Here is a 19,641-nt window from a genome sequence, read left to right as displayed (position 1 = left end):
TGTGGTTTTCCCAGGAAAGCTCATGGCAAATAGTGAGACCCAAAAGCTTGAGTGACAGAACTTCTTGGAGAGGATTATTCAGAAAGTGGATGGAAGGGTTTTCCAGTCGGTCTTTTCGGAGAGACATCGTAAGAGTGTGAGATTTATCAGGATTGAAAGACATGTTCCATTTGTTTGCCCAGTCTGTGATTTTGTCCAGGTCTGCAGAGAGTGAGGAGGCTGCAGACTGCCGATCTGAAGGATGAGGAATGGAGCGACAGAGAGTAGAGTCGTCAGCAAAGAGATAGAGAGGATTTTCAAGAGAGTCAGAGAGATCATTGATGAAGACCAGAAAAAGCACAGGGCCCAGAACACTACCTTGGGGAACTCCAGCCTGAACAGGTAGAGGAGACGAGAGAAACCCATTCAGGGCCACACGTTGACTACGACCAGAGAGGACGTCCACCAGCCATGCGTGGAGATTTCCATGGATACCAAAGGAGGAGGGTTTGGTGAGCAGAGCAGGGTGCCAGACCGTATCGAAGGCACGCGAAATGTCAAGGGAGACGGCTCTAATTTCCTGTTTGGCGTTGAGGACCTCCATCCATTGTTGAGAAAGCAGAAGCAGCATGTCCAGAGTAGAGTGACCAGGTCTGAAACCAAATTGATGATCAGAGATCAAGCCATTGGAGAAGAGGAAAGATTTCATATCTGAAGCAATGATGGATTCCATGACTTTGCTGATAATTGGGAGAAGGCTGATTGGTCTGTAGTTGCTGGGATCTGTTTTTGCACCTTTTTTGTGCAAAGCGGTGATGTTGGCTGATTTCCAAGCAGATGGCAGATGACCTTGAGCAAAAGAGAGGGTGAAGAGAACAGAAAGAGGGAGTGAAAGAGCGGAAGCACATGATTTTAGGACCCGTGGGCTGATGCCGTCAGGACCAGTTGCAGAATCAGAGTCGAGGGTTGACAGAAACTTTTCCACCTTGTCAGGAGGAAAGGACACAGAGTCCAGGAGCAGCTGGGTACGACTGGGTACGGTGGGTACAGAGAGGGATGGGTTTGGGACACAAGATTTAGAGGCAAACACAGAGTTGAGGCATTCAGCTTTTTCACGTGTAGAGTCGGCCGTTAAGCCGTTTGAGGTGAGGGAGGGGATGGAGGGGGAACAAACACCAGAGACAGATTTGACCAGACGCCACCAGGATTTGGAAGAGGGAGACAGATAAGAGAGTTCGGTCTTGAGAACGGTGAGATATTGTTTCCTGGCTCTCCTGAGGGTGGACACACACTTGTTTCGGGCTTTGTGAAAGGAAATGAGATTTCCTTCCGTTGGATTTGCTTTCCAGGAGACGAAAGCAAGTTGTTTCAGGGCAACAGCCTCACAACAAGATTCCATGTACCATGGACGGGAGGAAGGGTTTGACAACTGAAGACGAGATGGGATAAATCTGTGCATGAGAGAGAGCAATTTACTTTGAAAGAATTCCCAGGATGAGTTGATGTCAGAGGCGGTAGAGATGGGAGACCAGTCCAGATGATTGATGGCTGCTTGAAGACCGTGCCAGTTGGCCTGAGTGAAATGCCAGACTCGTCGACGCTGAGGAGGCTCTCTGAGGATGGTCAGAGAGATGTCCACTTTGACAAGCACATGATCAGATGAGCCGATTGGAGCAGAAGAAGAGCAGCAGACATTTTCAGGGAAGTTTGTCACAACCAAATCCAGAAGAGAAGATGCTCCGTTGACTGAGATCCGGGTCGGGAAATTGACAGATTGTGTCAGTCCCAGTGAGTCGCAGAAGTCCTTTGCTGAAGAGCCATGGCTGGTGAGAGAGGTACCCACACCCAGCCAACTGGCATGGTGACAATTGAAATCACCACATATGAGGAAGAGAGAGTTGGGATGGGTAGATAGAAGTTGGTCCATATTATCAGACAGCGAGATGTAGATGGAGTCATTGCTGTTTGGTGGACGGTACAACACACATATGAACAAAAGGTGGGAGCGAAGGGGAAGCCGTAGCCAAAGGTATTCCTGGGGGTGAAGTGGAGAGAGGGCAGTGGAGGGCGAGTGAGGAAGAGAGTTTTTTATAAAGATAGCAACCCCACCTCCAGCACGAGGCTCAGGTCTATCATACCGGAGGAGGGAGTAACCTGGGAGAGATACCAAGGCATCAGAGACATCATGAAGGAGGAAAGTTTCTGTTAAGCAGATCACATCTGGTTTGGCAGAAGCAACCTGTATGGAGAGATCAGTCAAGTTTGAGCGAAGGCCCCGAATGTTTGAGGTCCATACCGTTAATGAAGAGGAAGGGGGAGCATCGGGTCCAGAACAGGGGGGGGGGGGGAGGGGTAGGGTAAGATGTGGAAGAGGAGGAAGAGGAAGGGAGAGCTGTTGAAGGTGTGTCAGAGATTTCAGAGATTTCAGAATAGCTTGGAGAAAGGGAAGAATGGGGTGGACAAAAGGTTTGATGGAGATTGGGTGAGGCACAGTGAGGTGTTATTTGAGGAGGGGGAAGAGCGAGGCAGAAGGTTGGGGGAGATGAAGGTGAAAGTTGGAAGGGGGAAGAAGCAGGGATGATGCTTTGAGGAGGAGGGGTGAGAGGGGAGTCTAGGAGGGGAGGAGCGAGGGAGAGTCTCGGAGGGGAGGGGTGTGGGGGGAGTTTAGGAGGGAGGGGAGGGAAGGGGCAAGGGGGGAGATTTGAAAGGGATGGGTGATGGGGAGGATTTGGAGGGGAGGATTTGGAGGGGAGGGGTGAGATTGGATTTTGAAAAGTGTACGATTCATGGGAAACGAACATTTTTTGCAAAATGAGTTTGAGACCTTCGAGTCAAAAATACGTTTCAGGACACTGAAGGAGAGGTGGGGTTCTGGATAGTTTAGGGAATGTAGAAAGGAGGAACTGTAAGAGATGGTATTATATATATTTTTTGGAATGAATAGATTTGTTGAGCAAGACGAAAGCATCCTTTTGTAGGAAAAGAAGAAAAGGGTGTTATAATATATGAGAGAAAATAGTTGTTCAGGGGAGAGATTATACATTTCTAACCACGTGATCGCGAACGACGAACGAACGAACAAAAAAGAACAACAAATAAACGAATAAGACCTGGGATGGAAAAAAAAATTTGGGGTTTTTTTTTTTTTGAGTAGAGATATTAAACAAGGAGGTATGGGGTGAACGACTGGGACGAAACAGAGAACGAAAATAAATGCAGCGCATTCGACGAATCGCTGAGAGAAAAACAAAACCACAAGGTCGGAGACGGTACGGTAGCCAAGCCTACGAGTACTAGGCCTCAGAATACTCGATACGCATTAACCGACGATTGTGTATACATGTACGAAAAATTAGCACCGAAAATTTTCCAAAAGATACGCTATAGGTACATACACCGAAAGATAGATACAGTCTCGACAAAAACACAATTGAGAAGGATCACTTTGCTTCGAAAGCGTGAGCGCATGGAGCAGCTTCGAAAAGACGTGACCTCGCCGTGATCTGAGTTATAATCCAGCATTGTTAATTTGTTAATCGAAACGTTGAGTCATTGTTCGTTCAATTAAAGGTTGGAGATCTTACCATGGAGTCATTTGGATTTACTCCCAACCGCAAATATATATATATATTGTCGCGTGACTACCCTTGGTGAACACCGTAGGGTAACACGGATGACCGATTTGCGAGACTTTAACTCCCGAGGCGAACACTCAATGGCGGACTCAAGTTCAACACCAACGCGCGGAATGGCGGGGCGCAGCGAAGGCTCCGCAACCTTATCTATTAAAATCAAACACCCAGGAAAACTGCGTTCAGATATTATGTACAAAAAGTAATATAAGGGTTTATTAGGAAAAGTAAAGCCAGTGAAAAAGCCCGCCGGTAAATCTAATAATTCTAATAAACCTAAATCGGGACGTCCCCACACGACTGACAGCAAACACAAACGAGGGAGATTAATCACGAAAATAACACGTCCCGTCGTTCAAAATATACGCGGAGATCGGGCTTATCTGTCTTTGTCGTCTTGTATTGTTGGTGTCCAGCACCGCTCCTTCCGGCCCGATCGCACACCACGAGGCCCCTCGCTCCAAGCACCACGCGTCCGACGCAGGCCAGCGGCTCCACTTGACCAGGGACAGGAAGGACTCCTTTCAACTCCACTCGACTCGACGCGGGAGTGCTGGCAGCCAAGTGCCAACGAACTGCTCAGTGCCAACTGGGTGTGCTCTCGTGTGTCTCCTGCGACTCCCCACAACCCGAACTGCACTCGAACTGCGACTGGAATGGCGCGTCCTCTCCAACTCTCCACCACCGCTCAACTCTCTGGTGCCTGCCCGCGTCCGCCAGTGCCTGCCACGAACCCAACTCAACTCCTGAAATGGCGTCCGACCGTCGCCTATATTGGTGGCCGATGACGTCACATTGCGCACTCCTCAGCCAATCAAAGCCTCCCGCGACTCCTGACATCTCCCCCGTTACGCGACCCTGCGGTCCTGGCATAACACGTGCCGGCCAGGTTTGTAGGCCTTTGGAGGTGTACACGGTGGCGGCCAATCGTGGTGGTGTTTTTGACCTGGTTTCCTGTCAATTTAATACGAAGTCCTTGTCAGGGAAAGGGGATTATTTAATGTTGCGCTAAGGACCTAACTAATGTTTATGTGGTTTGCAGTGCCATAATGGACAAAGGTTTGACTACTAGGTGAGACTCACAGGGGCGTTACCTTTAATCCCTCACTATTTAACACTCGAATCTCCAGGTAGATCCACACTCATACATCTTACCCCGACAACCGCCTGAACATCAATAACTTATTACATGTAGAGTCCCTGTCACGACAGCCGAATACCTACCTATTCAGATCTACCTAGCTCTAGATGTTGCATTACCAAATTCATAACACAGCCCCCCCCCTGGAACCGTAGCTCCTGCAAGGTTCACCGCAGGGCTACCATTCCAGCCTTAACACTTACTGTCACACACTTAATTAACCTATGAAATAAATCAGGAAGGGCTGTGGGAAGTGAGTCGGACTACCTACCTACACTTCCTTAACATGCTGAACCCCTTAACCATCATGCAAGTATGTACATCTTCTTCGTTGTTCCTGTGGAGGGAGGAAACAACAACACACAACACTAACTTAACCACAAAACTTAACCATCTTTCCAAAACTCAAAACTCTAACCTTTGTACATACCCCGGTCTACAGACCGCGTCCCCCGGTGGATGCCACAAGACTCAACCTTACCTGCGGGGCCATCCCCAATGCATCCCCCTAAATTTCCTCGGGCCCTGTCCAGATGTTACAGGTGAGTGACACGGCTCGGTGGATTTCGCCCACATTCATGCTACACAGACCCCTTAACCACTCATTCTCATTCCATAGGTCATCAAGGCATTTCAAAAATCAATAAGGTTCTTCTTCAATACACCCCCCTGCAGGACCATGGCATTGATGTCATTCACGTGTGTGTGCATTCCTCAACTAGGCAGCGGGGAGGTACCGCACAAAAAGATGGTGGGGGCGCATCAGGCTGTGGTGCCCGCAGTCCCAAAAACAAGTCAACCGACTTACAAGTTCATTGCCCCCCCCCCTTTACCTCTTGGCCCCATGACAGCCCAACAGCCCCTTTCCGCCGTTACCTCGCCGGTGAGGGTCTCCACACACACCAGGCTCCTTTGCCTCCTGCTTTCGCGCAGCAACACGGGTCACCGGGGGACTTCCTCACCCCGCGGCGCCCAACCAGACCCTCCACCGACGAGCTCCAATTTCCAGTTACCACCGGCTGCCAGGGGTAATTGCCGCAGAGGGGGGCCCGCAGGCATCGCTCCTCAGAGCTTGCTCTGTACCTGCGGACACACACACCTTTCCCACCCACAAGACCCCAAAACACACTTCCTCCCCCGCTGCCATTCAATTCTCCACACAACTCAGCACAATTCAGTACAATTCATAGATGGTGTAAAAGGTGTTACAAGGCTTGCCATGGCCTGCCAATGTGAAATCCCATTCACAGTTCGAATCATTAAATCCTTACACCTTTCCATTAGCACATTTCCAAAAAGCACAATTTATCGCCCCTCATTATCTCCAATAATCATCACTCACTCTCCAGGTTCCACTCTCACGACCACATCAAAACACCTAACCACAATACAAAAACATACGCCACCCACAAGACACTGTGGCTCCCATTCCATCCCCTCACCGGCCATGTCATCACTCTCACCCGCCTCCCAACTCCAAATTACATGTCCCCAATTTCCCAAAGCAAATCCTGAAGCCTGGGACAGTACTCCTCAAAACACTCACCTCAAGTGCAGGTAGTTGCAGGTTGGTCAGGTTCAAGAGTGCCATCCACCACACCTAATTTCCCCCTCACCCTTCCAATCCACTCCGGAGCCTCCCGACCCATGTAGGAGCTCAATCTATCCCCGTGAACTATCTGTGGAAGGGCATGCGGGCCCATCTGAATTTTGAACACCACATCAGTCACCTGCCGAAGCACCACCCCAGGGCCCTTCCAAGGTGAAGTGAGTTTTGGGCACACCCCCTTCCTTCTCCGGGGCCAGTAGAGCCAAACAAGGTCTCCAGGAAGGAAACGAGGTGTGTGAGCCCGAGCGTCATACCGCGTTTTCATCTGCGAAGAAGCCAAGCCAATTTGCTTCCTCGCAAACTCATGAGCCTTTTCCATGCTCGCTTTCAAATTGGTTGCATAGCTCTCCACAGTTGGCTCACCCGGTTCCCCTGGTGACGGTCCCATCAACAAATCTGTGGGGACTCGCATCTCCCTACCGAACATCAACAAGGCGGGGGTGCACCGAGTGGTCGCATGCTGGGCGGTCCGGTATGCCATCAATATAAAGGGAAGGTGCTCGTCCCAATCCTGTTGGTTTTCAGATGTAAAGAGGGCCAATTGTGTCAACAGTGTCCGGTTGAACCTCTCTACCATCCCATCCGATTGAGGCCTCAGGGGAGTCGTCCGGGTCTTATGAATTTGGAGGAGCTCGCACACCGACCGCAGGAGGGCAGATTCAAAGTTCCGGCCCTGGTCAGTGTGTAGCTCCCTTGGGACGCCAAATCGGGAGAAGAATCCCTCAACTAGAACTTGAGCTACCAGCCGGGCTTCCTGGTTGGGCAATGGGTAGGCCTCTGGCCACTTGGTGAAGTAATCCATTGCCACCATAATGTACCGATTCCCTCGGCGGGTGGCTGGCAGGGGCCCCACCACATCTACTGCCACCCGCTCGAGCGGTGCCCCGACATTGTACACCTGGAGCGGGGCCTTGCGCGCCCGTGGGGGTCCCTTCTTACCGCGGCAGAGGTCGCAGGATCTCACCCAATTTTGAATGTCTCTGCCCGAATTCACCCAGTAGAACCTCTGTCGTAATTTGGACAAAGTCTTGGCCACGCCCAAATGTCCCATTGTCCTAGTCCCATGCACGTGCCCCATAACCACTTCCTTCAATTTGTTAGGTACAATTATCAACCAGGAAGCTACATCACCCATTGGTGTCACCCACTTTCTGAACAAATAGCCCTCTTTCAACCCCAACATCTGCCACTGTGCCCAGTAGGCCTTTACCTGGGCTCCGTGTGGAGCAATCTCCTCCCAAGAGGGTCTTTTGTCCTCCTCTAGCCAATGAAAAAGGGGCCCCAAAACGGGATCCTCCCTTTGACTCTCTTGCCAATTCACATCGCCCAATTCCTGTGGGGGTTGTGGCAAAGTTCGCCTGGTCACTCTCGCTGCATATAGGCATGCATCAATTTGGCCCTGCCCAATTGGATCCTTGGCTTCTTGTCTATCACAAAATTTACACTGTGCCTCCCAACAGGGGCGCCGAGAGAGAGCGTCTGCATTGGCATGTGCTTTGCCAGGCCGATGTTGCACAGTGAAATTATACTGCTGCAGCCTCTCAAGCCACCTTGCAATTTGTCCCTCCGGCTCTTTGAACCGAAGGAGCCATTGCAAGGAGGCATGATCCACTCGGATCACAAACTCCCTCCCATAAAGGTAAGGGTGAAAGTGTCCAACTGCAGACAGCAAGGCCAATAGTTCTTTGCGGGTAACGCAATAATTTCGTTCGGGCCTCGAAAGTGCCCGACTGTAATACGCAATAGCCCTCTCGACTCCCTGTTGCATTTGTGACAACACAGCTCCCAATCCCTCCTGGCTCGCATCTGTGTCCAGGATGTAATTGCCATCATCCGTTGGGTATGCCAAAACTGGGGCCTCCACCAGACGTTGTTTTAAGTGACTGAATGCCTCGATGCAGCTCTCTGACCATACAAATTTGGCTCCTTTCTCTGTCAATTTGTGCAAAGGTCTTGCAATTTCCGCGAAATTTGCCACAAATCTCCTGTAGTACGAGCAGAGGCCCAAAAATCCTCGGACCTCCCTTACATTTTTAGGGGCGGGCCACTCTTGTACAGATTTTACCTTTCCTGGGTCAGTGGCCACGCCGCTCTCACTGATCACGTGACCCAGGTAAGTCACTTCCCTCCTGAAAATTTCACACTTGCTCGGATTTAATTTCAACCCGGCACCCCTTAATCTCCCAAATACGTCTGACAAATTTTCGACAGCCTGTTCAAATGTGGGAGCGTGGACCAATACATCATCCAAATAGACGAGGCAAGTCTGCCACGGTAAGCCAATTAAAACACGTTCCATCAGACGCTCAAACGTGGCAGGGGCATTGCACAATCCAAAGGGCATGACGACAACTGCCAGAGACCCTTTCCTGTGGTGAACGCCGTTTTCTCCCTCGCCTCTTTATCCATTTCCACCTGCCAATAACCGCTCTTTAAATCCAACGTGGAGAACCACGTTGAGCCTGAAACGGCATCGAGGGTGTCATCGATCCTTGGCAGGGGATACGAGTCCTTGAGTGTCACATGATTGAGCTGGCGGTAGTCCACACAGAACCGAGTGGTCCCGTCCTTCTTCTTCACCAGCACAATGGGTGACACCCAAGGACTCACCGAGGGCTCGATAAATCCGGCTCTTTCCATTTTGCTCACCTGTTCCTCTGCCTCCTCCTTCTTAGCGAAAGGGAGCCGCCTCGGCGGTTGGCGAACAGGCCGAGCCTCGCCAGTGCTAATTTTGTGCCTGACGAGACTCGTGCGTCCAACATCCTCGGGGGAGAGAGAAAAAACACCCAAGTTCTTACCAACCAAATTGTGCAACGTCTCTACCTGCTCCGATGTTAGGCCCTCTTCAGAGCGTGTCATCATGTCCCGCACTCCCTCTGACCAATCACATTTCCCCAAATTTTGCCCTCCTTCCGGCTGTACTGGCAAGCATGTGGATCCACCTCCTCCGGTGACCTCTACTACACTACTGCATTTGGCTACGATGGCTCCGCCCCTTATAGTGCGGGGGCTGTCGGACAAGTTGAGCAGCCTGACTGCCAGCATAGGCCCACGGGTGTCTATGAGGGTGCGACCCACCATTAATTCCTCCGTCCCCTGCGAGGACCACGACTCCACTAGCCCCAGCTGGCCAATGGGTTGAGCACCTGCTGCTAACTCTGCCATCACGACTCTCTCGGACCTGGGAGGCACGGTCACAGTGCGCGGCACCTCCAGCCACGTCCCCTGCACCTCCTCGTCATCCCCCAGTCCCATTAACTGCAGCCTCTCGGTGCCCAACCACATATGACCACGCCCAAGGTCTAATTGGCAGTCATGTTCCACCAGGAAACTCAGTCCCAACAGACACTGATCGCACACCCCCGCCACCCACACAACCACGCTGACCTCCAGGCCACCCAACTCCATCCTCACCACTCCGCGTCCCAATATCGGTGCCGTTGCCCCCGTAGCCAGTTGAAGGCTGTGTCCTTCTACCCTATCAATTTTGTCCCAGCCTCCAACACTCTGGTCTAGCACACCCGGATTGATAATGGTGTCACTGGCTCCAGTGTCCACCACAGCCTCACAAAATTCTCCCTCAATTTTGCATCTAACCCTTAGATTACCCGTGCCAATTTGTCCGCAATTCACTACTTCCACCAAAGGAGGGCGCTTCTCCACACACTTGCCAGCCGAGCATGGCCCCGTATGCTCGGCTCGTTCTAGTTTCCCGCACACTCTACCTCTATTGGCCCAGGCGGAGGTGGTGGTCCTCTGTCTGGCATCTGTGGACCTACTGGGGGCCCCCTCCTTTCTGGACTGCGAAGCCTGTCAGGAGGTGGGGGCCCATATGGTTGCCGACAATTCCTCTGACTGTGCCCTCTTCTCCCACATCTAAAACAAGTCCCCAAGAACGGACCCCTCTGGTAGCCAGGTGGAGCCCCCCTTTCTCCCGGCCCAGCCCGATAAAAATCAGGCCGTCCTGATGGCCAACCTGGACCACCCTGTCGTGACTCGCTCCCTGCAATTTGTCCCCCCATCAAATTTGTCAGCTGGCGGCTGATTCCCCTTAACATTCGCCCGATGTCATCCTCTGGCTTTTCCCGATCCCGCACCTCGGTCTGCCGTACCGTCACAGGTGCCCTCTCCGATGCGCGGTTCGACCTTCTCAAAAAGGTCAGTCTCGCCGCGCATTCCGCTGCCCGGTGCACCGTGGGTGGGTCCTGTAACTCCACCAACGTCCGGACCTCAGGATCAGGGAGAGCCGCCATAAATTTTTCTATCGCCAGCTTGTCCCACGCCTGTGCTGGTAGGTCCCTGTATGCTATCCTCACAGACTGGTATATATCCTGGGCCAGCTCCTGCAACGTCTCATTAGGCTTTTGCCTGCGATGCAGCAGCTGTGCCCTGACCAGGTCGCACCTTGCGCCTGTCCCGTACCTGTTATTTAAGGCCTCACAAATGGCCTTGCTGGTCAATATTCCCTCTGGGACTACGTTCAACACGTCGGCGGCTGACCCACGCAGTGTCGCCACCAGATTCCCCATGCGCTCCCGCTCTCCCCAACCATTGAGCTGAGACACGCACTCAAATTGTGTCAGGAAAGCCTCGAGGCTCCCTGATCCGTCAAAATGTACGAGGGGGATTGTTTTTCCAGAGACTCTATTCCCCGATTCCTCTCTGTCCAAATCCAGTCCGGGGCCAAAACACCCCCCCAACTGGGTATTCCGTTTCGGAGCCTCTGGTGTCCAAATGTGGCTCGTGGTGAGGGTCTCCTGGGTCACCTTAATCTGGTCCTGAAAATGTTTAACCGACCTACTCACCTCTTCCTTCAGGCTCTCTTGAACCCGACCAACCTCCTTCTTGATGGTATTGTCCCAGATCTCCAGTCGCTCCTGCATAAAATCACTCACCCTTTCATTATCCATTAGTGGCCCCCACAGGCCTTTCTCAATTAACCCTTGCTCCTGCTCTTTTATGCGGGTTTCCAACCCCCTCACCTCCTCGGCCAATTTGCCCCCTTGTCGGTTGAGCAGTCCCCATTCCTCACTCTGCTGTAGCATTCTGGCATCCACCCGGCCCCGATAGCCTTCCAGGTCCCCATTTGCTTTATCAATTCGAGCATTTGTGGCACCAATCTGACCCTCCAACTTTTCCCCCATTTGGACAGCCTGCGTCACGCCCTCCTCTATTTTTGACATTAATTCTTCCCGTTTCAATTCAATTTCCACCCCTATGGCTTTTTCCATCTCCCCCATTTGAGTTTCTACTTTACCCTCAAATTTCCCCAGTCTGTCCGTAATTTGGTTTTGCACTCTCCCTTCTATGCCATCAATTCGTTCCCCCAGCTGCTGTGCCATTTCCCCAATTTTTCCTTCCAATTGTTCATTCCTTTGTTTTATTTCATTCCTCCATTCCTTCCCCTGTGACTCCATTTTATTTTCCATCCCTTCAATTTTATTTTCCAACCCACTTTTCATTTGTCCCATTTGTTCCTCCAATCGCTCACCCTGAGCATCCATCCGGTTCCCCAATCGCTCACTCTGAGCCCTCATGTCTTTTATTAAATTTACTATGGTCTGGAGATCTATCGGGGCCGTCCCAGCGGCGGGGAAAGTTCCAACGCTATCCTCCTTATCCCCCATTTCCGGCTCACTCCCGACGCTGACGGAGGCCTCGCTACGCACCTCCATTTCGTCGACCTCCGACATCCGCTTTTCGGAAGGTCGTTCCCCGCGCGCGTATTTATTTCAATTCCAAAAACACAATTTAAATTTGACGAAGACGCGATATCGCGCTCCGTATGCCCAATTGATTATTAAATTTCTCCGCCTCGCCTATCCAAATTTTGCGTTCGAACGTCGGACGCAATGTACGCCCGACCGTGTCGATGTCTCGCCGCGGACAAAAAATTTGTCCGACGGATTCGAATCCTACACTCCTGACACCAGTTGTCGCGTGACTACCCTTGGTGAACACCGTAGGGTAACACGGATGACCGATTTGCGAGACTTTAACTCCCGAGGCGAACACTCAATGGCGGACTCAAGTTCAACACCAACGCGCGGAATGGCGGGGCGCAGCGAAGGCTCCGCAACCTTATCTATTAAAATCAAACACCCAGGAAAACTGCGTTCAGATATTATGTACAAAAAGTAATATAAGGGTTTATTAGGAAAAGTAAAGCCAGTGAAAAAGCCCGCCGGTAAATCTAATAATTCTAATAAACCTAAATCGGGACGTCCCCACACGACTGACAGCAAACACAAACGAGGGAGATTAATCACGAAAATAACACGTCCCGTCGTTCAAAATATACGCGGAGATCGGGCTTATCTGTCTTTGTCGTCTTGTATTGTTGGTGTCCAGCACCGCTCCTTCCGGCCCGATCGCACACCACGAGGCCCCTCGCTCCAAGCACCACGCGTCCGACGCAGGCCAGCGGCTCCACTTGACCAGGGACAGGAAGGACTCCTTTCAACTCCACTCGACTCGACGCGGGAGTGCTGGCAGCCAAGTGCCAACGAACTGCTCAGTGCCAACTGGGTGTGCTCTCGTGTGTCTCCTGCGACTCCCCACAACCCGAACTGCACTCGAACTGCGACTGGAATGGCGCGTCCTCTCCAACTCTCCACCACCGCTCAACTCTCTGGTGCCTGCCCGCGTCCGCCAGTGCCTGCCACGAACCCAACTCAACTCCTGAAATGGCGTCCGACCGTCGCCTATATTGGTGGCCGATGACGTCACATTGCGCACTCCTCAGCCAATCAAAGCCTCCCGCGACTCCTGACATCTCCCCCGTTACGCGACCCTGCGGTCCTGGCATAACACGTGCCGGCCAGGTTTGTAGGCCTTTGGAGGTGTACACGGTGGCGGCCAATCGTGGTGGTGTTTTTGACCTGGTTTCCTGTCAATTTAATACGAAGTCCTTGTCAGGGAAAGGGGATTATTTAATGTTGCGCTAAGGACCTAACTAATGTTTATGTGGTTTGCAGTGCCATAATGGACAAAGGTTTGACTACTAGGTGAGACTCACAGGGGCGTTACCTTTAATCCCTCACTATTTAACACTCGAATCTCCAGGTAGATCCACACTCATACATCTTACCCCGACAACCGCCTGAACATCAATAACTTATTACATGTAGAGTCCCTGTCACGACAGCCGAATACCTACCTATTCAGATCTACCTAGCTCTAGATGTTGCATTACCAAATTCATAACAATATATATATATATATATATATATATATATATATATATATATATATATATATATATATAATGTGTGTATATATATATATATATATATATATATATATATATATATATATATATAATGTGTGTGTATATATATATATATATATATATATATATATATATATATATATATATATATATATATATATATATATTGTTACGGACGCGGCTTAGATGTTATTTACCGAGCGGTGGTATTGCCGCGACCTAACAGTTGCCCCGATTCTTCCCCAACTCACCCGATTCCACCCGACGTTGACCAAATCGCGCTATGCTAAATCAATGAAGGAAAAGGACACACGGCTGGGATTAAAAGGACACGACACCAGGGATACGGTTCTCAAGACCTCCGGAGGAGGTTATATTCGTTCGGAAGGTTAGATTACAACTACAAGAGGGACAGCATAGAAAGACGAGCACTTAGACACACTCTTATATTAACCCCAACAGACGACAGATAAACGGGACAAAAGGCTGACTCACACGGGGATTGATGGCAAGGAAAGGCAGGCAGTCGATGGCTCAAGGTGCACTCTTGGCTCAAGGCAGAATCGACCCGGTTCGGTCCGGTCCAAAGATGCGGGGAGGTCGCAGCGCTCGGAGGTAGTGACTTGCTCTTCTTCAAGCTGGGGGCGCATCTCACGTCACGTCCGGTACGTGGCCGCGTATATCCGGCGGGGAGTGACACGCCCTCGGCTCGTTAGCTCCGCCTCGTGGAATCGGCACGTTGCTTCTCATTGGGTGCGTGCGGGGGGTTTACCAGGCTCCGCCCTTGACGAGGAGCTGACAGCCAGCCCCTTCGTGGTAACCCCGTGGAGCGCATGGTCATGGCGGCTAACCGAGCTGGTGGGAGGACGCACACTCCCCCCGCGCGCCGTGGTTGTAGTTGTTGTTGTAGCTGTAGTTGTTGTTGTTGTTGTTGTTTGGGGAAGAAGATGGAAGGAGGTATGGGAAGGTCCTAAACTCACTACTGGTGCCATATAATCGCATTCTGGTGCAACGAAGAGTCATAATTAATGGAAACGAGTCCTTAACTGACATAGACTAAGAATAACTAGCAAGATGTCCGAAAGTTGTCTACGTGTGATGCGGTGGACCTGGGCACGACATTTAATGGGGGAAAAAGGGGAAGGTCGGTTCTACAGAGTGTTGTTTACAGACAATGGGACTAGGGAATGGGGGATTGGGGATAGTTGGGGAGTATTGGGGAAATAGGGGAATATTTACAAGCGGATATGGAGGCCAAATTCCATATTCGCAACATTGCACCCTTCTCTACCCTCGGGGCGTCCCGACCCGATAAATTTTTACCTACTTTAGTGTGGCACGCAATGTAGTTCCCTCTACTATTAACTCTACCCTGAGTGCGACAGTTTTACAGATATTCACAAATGAGTAAATATGTCCCCCTGCGACGTTGCACCCTTCTCCTCACAGAAACACACCCACAGGATAACCGAATCCGGAAAGAATCCTCAAACTAAACATACAGCCGGTAGGGAGCATTATTTACACAAGACTACGCTGATATTTACACTACGATCCAGGACCTGTTTTTGGAGGGACACATGCAGATGTTATGCATAGAGAGAGCACGCATGCCAGCATCGATACACCAACCCACGAGTGCTCTGTGGCCTACGGCCTTTAATAATGTGCAGAGCACCCCTTCCCAGCACCAAAAGCACCACCCCATCACACAGTCAGCACCATCCGGTGCACCAATAAAATGTTTAGTGATCATTGTGTGGTGTCGCAGCCGGCCGATGTTCTGCCGCTGGTCTTGCCTTCGTGTGGTGCACTTGGCCTTCTTGCCTCTTTCAAAAATAAAGAAAGGCGCCAACCGCGTCCATTTCTATATTGTGGCCGTCAGGGGGCCAACTATTAGTGGTTCACCTGTTTGGCATAGGTGCCACGTTGACCCAGAGGTCCATCAATGGGTGGTGCTTGGCCGCAAAAGAGCTGCGGTCCATTGTGGGTGGCCACAAACATTGCGGTCCATATGGTGTATCGATCCAAGCAGCAAGCAGCGAAAGTGCAGGCCCACAACTGCGGCGCCAGCACCTCTCTCTCCTCTCTCTCTACCCCAAAGCCAGATCCTCGGAGGTGGGAAACAAAAGAAAAGACAAGTGAGTAAGGTGGTAAGGGCGCAAAAGTGCACGCAATATAAGATGATGCACACTGGGGGCACATGGGAACCAGGTGAGACAGGTACGTTCCTACCGTATGCCCCCCCCCCCCACCAGGTAACCTACATGGCCCCTCCCTTACCCCTTACTGTATCCACAAAACACAACACTACCCATAAACATCTACTTTACAAATCAACAAACGTCCCTACTGTCTTCCCCGTTCCTCCCATATACCAAATTCGTCTTCTCTCCCTCCTAACCAATCAAATTTGCCATTTTCAACTCTCATCAAAATTTGCCATCTCCAACTCAACATCATAATTTGCTATCACCAATTCATCATCAGTCCCTCCTAGGGAGGGAGAGATGGAATCACCCCAATGTCTCATCCACGTCGTGATGCGTCTCACAAATCCAAACAGCAATTCTCATTTCCTGCACACAGAACAAAGAAAACACAGGTGTGGAGTCATCATCATCACCACAGGTAAGTGGCTGCGTATGGTGCGACAGGTTCATCAATCCTAACTATTTCCTAAATGACTTTAACAACTTTACACTACCCGGGGTCTTTCTCCGGCCAAATCATTGGCCCTCTTACACTATGGGTTCTAAAAACCAATTCCCATTGGCCAAACTGTGGTGCTTTTCAATTTGGGGTCTCACTCCCCCGATTCATCTCCCGGTGCCCTCGCACAATTTCTGGGCTGTGGCGTGTACCTCTCCCAGCGGGTCTACCCACCTGCACACCTCCACCACTGCAGTTGCCTCCGAGCTTACCTGCTCCTTACCCTAACCTAACTACCTGGGGAAGGCCCTCTGGCACTCTCCCCACTCGGTGCCCTCTCTGGCACTGGGCTGCCCGATCCACACCCGGGATCCTCAGGCACCCACTCACAACTACCGGCTCCCAGAGCCCACCTGCGGCCTCACCTGGCCGACATCCTCACAGTGGTGGAGTGCCCAACCAACTACACACACTAACAGGCTACACGCCCAGCCATTTCCACAACACTAATGCACCCATTCACAACACCATTCTGTCACCCGCACCACAGATGCCAATATCCAACCACAATTTACCTGTACCCTCTACCTAACACTGACACTACCCGCCCCGGGTACTCGTGAAAAGGGTCCACTCTTCCCCCATCCACACCTTCGCACCATGCACACCACTCCGTACCACTTACTCCAACTCTCTCCACACACCTGTACTTGCACACCTGTGCTCTCACACCTGGTGCCACCTGCACCCTTCTCTCCCCAAGCGCATTCGCGCTGATCCACAACACTCACTACTCATACACGGCTCCACACACCTGTCCAGTTGCACACCTGTGCAATCACACCTGTTCAATTCTCACACACACGGCATCATCTCAGCTAACTACTCCCTTCTGAAACTTGCGCTTCCCAGTCGTCCCTTTAAACTATTGCGCTCCCACGTCATTATCATCCACACTAATCTACCTGCGTCCCCACTACAGGTATCAGTCAATAACTAAACTTAATGTTACCTAATGTCATCTTCTAGGGCCCTATCAATATAACCTAACCCACCCGGGCTAGTTTTCACTGCCATACACCCCATAATCTATTGCTCCTTTGCCCCCCCATGGGAAGGGTGGCAGGGATGCCCCCCTTACCCACCGGGCCCATCGCTCCTCCCAATTTTGCACATCAAATTTCAACAAATTAAAAATTTGCCAATCACTGCCCATCATCTGCCAATCATTACTGCCAATCCTTTGCCAATCATCAAATTTTGTTTTTCTCTAATTTTGGGGCCAAAACACTAACCTCATCACCCAGTCTACTCACTAATACCTCTCGGTGCGCCAATCCCTGTCCAAAGCCCGGCTTCGTAAAGCCAAGCCATGAATGCGGGTTGTTCTGTGCCAGCGGCTGGATGCGTCCGGCACTCGGTGCAGGGACGGGGGCTTACCCGGGCCGAGATCCCACGCACCCCCTCGGCGTGGAGCCATCCAATTGCCCGATCTCGACCTGCCGGCACGTCTCACCAAGAGGTGGTCGCCATGACGACCCTTCCTATCGGGCCGCCCGCTCCGCCTAGTGGAGCACGGACGCGGCCGTTCAAAGCGAGGCCCAGCACGCACCGAGGGCCTGATTCGGCTATAAGTCGTTCTAAACTCTACCCCGTCTAACGTCGATGCTTCACCTGGACGCTTACACCCCGCAGCCCGTTCCTTGCTCACACATCCAGCCGTCTCCATGCTCCTCGTACCTTTCCTTACACACCCAGGTACCCTCATTCCACTCACAGCCTTGGTCACACACCTGACCACCGAACACTGTGGCACACATTCGTTGCTCGCACACCTCACCAATACACCGCTTCGCACCCCCTCCTCGGTCACCTCCTCTGTGACAATCACAGGTGTGCTCTCATTCGCACACCCAACCACGTGCCTCACCACCAACTCCAGCGTGCATTCCCACTCACGCTCTACCATTCCAGGTGTGCATCCTTCCATCCCAGGTGTACATCCTCGCTCACCTGTCACAACAAACTCACTCTCCTTGTCACTCTCACTACTCTCACCTCCATTCTTGACAGCGCACTCACCCTTACTCTTGACAGCGCACTCTTTCCTCATGCACCTGTCCGTCACACACCTTTCTCGCGCACACTCTTGTGCACACTCTCCCGTCACACCCTCTGTAACACTCACCACACCGCGCTTCCACGTGCTCCCTCGCACACGCGCTACGACCGACTCACTCTCGCCAGCACACTCACTCCTTGGCACGCACTTTTTCCTCACACACCCCAGAGTCGGACTTTCTTGCACACCTCCTTTTTCGCACACCAGACCTGTCGCACACTTCACCCACGGCCTCTCACGAACACCCGGGTCCATCTCGACCCCCAAGCTTCTTAAATCCCCTGGCGCATCATACGCACGACCATATTGGTCACCACTTACACCGGGTCCTCTTCCTCTTCGCTTCTCCTCCATCACCTGCGAATCCCTCATCCGGTTAATGAGCACATCATCACGATCCAAACACAGACTTTGGACCAATTCTTTTATCTCCTCTTTTATCTCCTTCTTATCCTCTCTCCGTCGCTTCTTAATTTCGCTCACCCCTTCTTCCACTTCTTCTAATTTCTGCTTCACCTCTTTTATGTCCCGGTACGTCTCCTCAAGCTCATCCTCTAAGGCTACCTTGACCGTTTCCATGTGCGTCCTCACCTGCCGGTCCGTCGTCTCCATTACCTCTATCACCTCGTCCAACCTCGTTGTCAGTCCCTCACGTACCATCTGACATTCCCTCTTCGTCGCTATCAAGTCATCTTTTAGTTCTTTCTGTGTCGCCTTTAACCCTCCTAATACCGCAGTGTTCCTTTGAACCTGCTCCCCCAACTCCTTTTGTCCCACTGTCAGTTGTTCTACTCCCAGCGTCAACTCCTCTATACCACCTTGCAATTTTACAGTCCCCTTTCTCACCTCTTTCTCCATGCGCTCCTTACAGTGCCTCACCTCCTCGCGCACTCCTCCGACCTCCTCACTCACTCCTCTCCTGATCTCCTCTCCCATCACTTGCATCTCCTGCCCAGATGCCACCCTCATCTGCTCCATTTCCTCCCTGTGAGCATCCAGTTTGGCTTCTACCCCCATTCTGACCCCCTCTATCTGCTGCCCCATTTGGTTAACTTCCCTTTCCGCTTGGTCCCTCATGTCCCTCAATTTGCCTTCCATGGTGTTTTCTAACCCCTCTAACCCTTTTTGCATCCCTTCCATTTGATTCTCTTGAGCGGCCATTCTGTTTTCTACCCCCGTTAACCCCTCCTGTATTTCCCCTAATCTATCGTCTAATTTCCCAAATTTCTCGTCTAATCCCTTAAAATTATTGTCTAATCCCCTAAAATTATTGTC

The sequence above is a fragment of the Myxine glutinosa genome, unplaced genomic scaffold (assembly GCF_964187855.1).
Source record: "Myxine glutinosa unplaced genomic scaffold, kmMyxGlut1.1 SCAFFOLD_1736, whole genome shotgun sequence".
NCBI lineage: Eukaryota > Metazoa > Chordata > Myxini > Myxiniformes > Myxinidae > Myxine > Myxine glutinosa.
The sequence above is the reverse complement of the archived record's forward strand: the minus strand, read 5'-3'. Positions refer to the sequence as shown.